Source organism: Chlorocebus sabaeus, chromosome 23 (genome assembly GCF_047675955.1).
Source record: "Chlorocebus sabaeus isolate Y175 chromosome 23, mChlSab1.0.hap1, whole genome shotgun sequence".
NCBI lineage: Eukaryota > Metazoa > Chordata > Mammalia > Primates > Cercopithecidae > Chlorocebus > Chlorocebus sabaeus.
The window spans coordinates 62892329-62897438 of record NC_132926.1 but is presented as its reverse complement, the minus strand read 5'-3'; the positions used below and the strand labels follow the sequence as shown (position 1 = coordinate 62897438).

At 39.0% G+C, this 5110-nt stretch overlaps 2 pseudogenes; both read left to right on the top strand.

The window, feature by feature from the left end:
- The first annotated feature begins 1257 nt into the window (after positions 1-1257).
- Positions 1258-2053, top strand: LOC103244387 (N-acylneuraminate-9-phosphatase pseudogene; annotated as a pseudogene).
- Positions 2054-2962: 909 nt separating this feature from the next.
- On the top strand, positions 2963-3628 carry LOC103244388 (cation channel sperm-associated protein 2 pseudogene; annotated as a pseudogene).
- The last annotated feature ends 1482 nt before the right edge of the window (positions 3629-5110 follow it).

The following is a 5110-nucleotide window of genomic DNA, read 5'->3' as shown; positions in this document are numbered from 1 at the left end:
TCAAAATCGTTATGCTGAGTGAAAGAAGCCAGACACACCATATAATTCCACACATAAAAAGTTCTAGAAAATGCAAATTAGCATATACTGACAGAGAACAGATCAGTGGTTGCATAGATCCAAGGGCAGAAGTGGGGTTATATGCAAAGTGGCTCAAGAAAACAAAGGTGACAGAAATGTTCCATACATTGTGTAATACAAGTTTCACAGGGGTTATACACCTGTCAAATATCACCAAATTTTACCTTTTAAATATATGAAAGTTATACATACATTTGTATGTATGTAAGTTATACCTTCAAAAAGTTTTTGAAAAACCTAAATCAGATGGGGGCCAGAGATGGCAAAATAATTTTTTCTTATTTGAGAATACGAAAGAAAAAAATTTTATAAAAGGTAACCAGTGTGTCCTGTCAAATAAAAAGCAAACCCAGACTTAGTAAGGACAGATTTTGTTGGAAGGATTATTATAAGAGGTAAAGAATCTCTTTCAATAGGAGAAGGGGAGCTATTGCAATAATAGGAACTATTTGACCATAATACCTGCAAGCTTCTCAAGAGTTAGGTGAAAAGAGGTTTTCTCTTATAGAGAGGAGTAAACTAGATTAGAAAGATTTGGATGTGGGCAAGTGGGATAAGAGAATGGGGTTAAAGAATGTTTTACCCTGAAGTCAGCCTTCTCTCCAGAGCTGCTGTTGAAGAGGGGTTACATGCTGACTCAGACTGAGGATGGGCCAAGGTTCAAGGACCTGGGGAATAGACAGAATAACTTAAACAAAGTGTGATGAACAAGCATTTTGTTCCCACCGATCATTAGTACAAACAAGTTTAGTTAATCATTTATGAGGCAAAGAGTGGGAATTTGGAGTCTGTTTCTGGCCTTGTCATAGGTGAACAAGGCAGTATACATGAGTTTTATCTAAATTATATGGGAAAAGGTGCTTCTTTTCAGCAAGGCTTTTCTGAAACACAAAAGGGTGGGGGATTTCTCCATCTTTGCTCTTTTCCAGGAGCACAGAACTTAGGTAAAATTCAACACTGTCAGTTTCTTCTAGACAAGGCTTCCATGTTGCATAATTCTAGAGGGCATTTTATTCTTTCCCAGATAGGCATATAAAGATATGGTAATTAAGACTAATCAATTGAAAAAAATAGATAACTCTTGAAGAGAATTTATTACAGTACACAGAACAACCTAAAACATGATAAAAAAATTTAATACCCGTCAATGAAAAAAAATCACATATTATTAAAAGTATGACATTGCGGGATGCCCGCTTCACACGTGCAAGGGTGACAGGAGCCATAGGGGCTACGGGGATGAGCCACATGCTGGCCTCTTTCTTTGACCTGGACAACATGCTCATCGACATGGCCGGGGCAAGCAGGAGAGACCTGTCGGAGGTGTTAAAGTTCTTACAACCAAAATATAATTCTAAGAAAAGGCTGAAATCATCTGTGATAAAATTCAAGTTGAACTCAGGAAGGAATGTTTTCATCCTTACAGTACATGCATTACTGATCTAAGGACTTCAATTGGGAAGAAGCAATCCAGGAAACAAAAGATGGTGCCACCAATAGAAAATTAACTGAAGCATGTCACTTCCTTGGGAAATCTACATGTTTACAGCTTATGACACTAGCAGAAAATATCAAAGTCATGCTCTCCGAACTTCGAAAGGAGGCCCGCCTACTTTTATTAAGGAATGGGGACAGACAGACCCAGAGAGAGAAGATTGAGGCTTGTGCCTGTCAGTCGTATTTCCACGCTATTGGAGGTGGAGAGTAGAGAGAGAAGCCAGCACCATCCATATTTTATTACTGCTGCAGTCTTCTCAAAGTACAACCTGGGGACTGTGTGACGGTCAGTAACACATTAGAAACCGACGTCCAAGGAGGCCTCAGTGCAGGATTGAAAGCAATGGTCTGGATCAATAAAAATAGAACAGTGCCACTGAAGTCTTCCCCAGTTCTGCATTACGTGGTTTCTTCTGTGCTGGAGTTACCTGCTCTCTTACAAAGTATACACCACAAAGTCAGTACGTCCACTTAAAGCACGTAAAAGGGCGCGATTATAAACTTTAGAATCAATTTGCAGAGTTTGAACTAAGAAAAGTTAGGGCATTCCACTTACTATGGTCCAGAATAACTGTACTTATGATTTAATGATGAATATTGCAAAGGTCCTCCCAACCCTATTGCTTTTAAGTTTTAACAAACAACCATTGACTGGTATTTATATCTGAAAATTCAGATTGCATTAATAGAAAGTAGTATAGCCAGAAAATTTGAGGAAATATATTATTTGTTAGTCTGTAACAGGAGATTTTTAAAATAATTTTATTAATCTTTTAGTATCTTGGCTGCATGATACCAAGCAGGCTAGCTTACACATGGATACACAAATGCCAAGTTTATCTTCTGGCTTAAAAATACATATTTTTTAAAAATAGATTTTCTAAAACACATAATAGATTTATCACAGCAACTGAATCTGGTTAATATGAAATAAGTTCTAAGTCACATGCAAATCAAGGTATTTCATCATGAAATTATTTTGCATGTTTTTAAAACATAAAACATAATTTTGCCTACTTTGGAGGTATACTTCCTTTTCTATTATGAATCTGATTTTTTGGCATGACCTTTTTTTTTTTTAGAGGAGGACACAATTTTTTTTTCTGGTGTGTGATAGATTTCTCCAGTTAAAAAAAAGAAAAGAAAAGAAAAAAAAACCTTAAAATCTACACATGGTCGGCTGGGCGGAGTGAGGCGGCTCACCTGAGCGTGGCTGGGCCCAATCCTGGGCTAGGGCTGGGGCTGGGAATGGGGTGCAGTGAGGCTGGGGGCCGGCCCTGAGCTCATCCTGCGTGTGGGAAGCGGGTCTCAGGGGGCGCCAGAGCTGGAGGCGGAAGCGTGAAGTTAGCACTGAGTGGGCGAAGAGAACCTGGGCTGAGCAGACATGGCCAGTTATCACCAAGAAGGGCAGATGCAGCTGCCCCTAGTTGACGCCATTCGTTCATGTCTCATCGATACTTTCTCATCTAGCATTTGCAGGGCTTGAGTCAAGCTGTGCCGTGGCAGGCTATCAGGGAGTTACTTGATCCTTCCCGCCAGAAGAAACTTATGTTGGGAAATCAACACCAGCTAGTGTGCTTCTCTGTAAAGACTCAACATATACGACAGATTTCACATGCGCAGAGGCTGTTGAGCAGGCTTCATGTGCGCTGCAGTCAGAGGTAACCTCTTTCTTTGTGGATCGGATGGGTCCTTGGGTGTCCTCTCTTCACAAACTTCGTCATCTTCCTCATCTTTTTGAATACGATCGTATTGATAGTTGAAATAGAATTGCTGGAATCCACAAATACCTAACTGTGGCCATTGAAGCTGATCTTGGAGGTGGTAACTTGGTTATCTTGTTTATTTTCATCCTGGTGATCCTTCTTATGTGGCTATCCAGTTTTTCCCTTTTCTGGAAGAGTGGAATGTCTTTAACTTTGTTGTTACCATGTTGTGCAGGCACTGATGAACTTGGAAGACAAGTAAAGCGATGGATGGCTTCAGTATCCTTGGGCCCAGCAAAAGATAATGAAGGGAATTGTTGGAAATAAAGAATTCAAAACATAAATGTCTGTTCAGATAGAAAAATAATCTACAGATGGTCCTTCTTTCTCACCTGTGCACAGTGAACTTGTAGCTTCCTTGTAGTCTTTACCTCTCAAGGAAATGTTTTTACTATCTTTTCCTAGACACACAATGGGGTTGAGGGAGTTAGGCTGTCTTGCTGGAGAGAAGTGCAAGCCACATGGCACCAAAAGTCATTTTTCTTCAGTGGATTCATAAAAGCAAAATGTCTTTGGTGCAACCTAACCATGCAGCCCCCCTTCTGTTCTCTACTGACAGTGGTTTCACCCATATGATGAACAGAATAGAAAATTCAGTTTTGCTATGAGCCATTTCCAGAATTGGAAATTCCATAGTTATATGGATGATTGCTCTGGTAGACTGGTTGGCATGTGTGATGCTGGGGCTCATTCTTTTAGCTGTCCCACAGGATGGATGTAGGCAGTGTCACATTCATTATGCTAAGGATAAAGGTTCATCCCTTTTACATAGTGGTGACAAATCTCAACAAGATTGTTCCTAGGATGTTAAGTGAGCAGTTCTTCAGCAAAAATGATGTAGGAGAAAAAAATGGAATTTTTTAATTTCCTTATCTTCACAGTTTGTATTCTACATAGTACAGTAAGACAATGTTAAATTCCATTTGCACCCTTCCTTAGGCAAAAACTTTGTGGTTATCTACCTGCTGAGTGGAATGTTACTGAAGATATTTTCATATATTGAAATAAACCTATGATTTTATTAATTTTTTTGTTTTAGACTAAGATTCCTTAAAATTAAAAAAATTTAAAACAGTGAAAAAAAAGTATGATGTTGGGAAAATGGAATCTTTGGATAAAAAGCAAGTTAGAACTACACATGACATAAAAAAAAAAAAAAAAAAAAAAAGAACAGATCACAGAGAAAAAGTTGAATTTAAAAATGATACCACCAGGCCAAGCATGGGAGGTTGAGGAGGGTGGATCACGAGGTCTGGAGTTCGAGGTCATCCTGGCCAACGTGGTGAAACCCCATCTCTACTAAAAATACAAAACATGAGCCGGGCATGGTGGCACACACCTGTAGTCCAAGATACTCAGGAGGCTGAGGCAGAAGAATTAGTTGAACCTGGGAGGTGGAGGTTGCAGTGAGCCCAGATCATGCCACTGCAGTCCAGCCTGGCAACAGAGTGAGACTTCATCTGAAAAAAAAAAAAAAAAAGATATCATATTTTGTAAATTCAGAAAAAATATACCTTAGTATTTGTTTGATATCTCTATAGGAAAGGTCTTTATAACCATAAAGGCAGTGCAACAAAAGCATAAACAAAAAATGTTTATTTGATTAATAAAACCATAAAACATTTGTATGCCAAGACCAATGTAAACAAAATTTTAAAACACCTAATAAAATCTACTACTAAACCAGGCACCATGGCTCATGTTTATAATCCCAGCACTTTGGGAGACCAAAGTGGGATGATTACTTGAGCCCAGGAGTTCAAGAC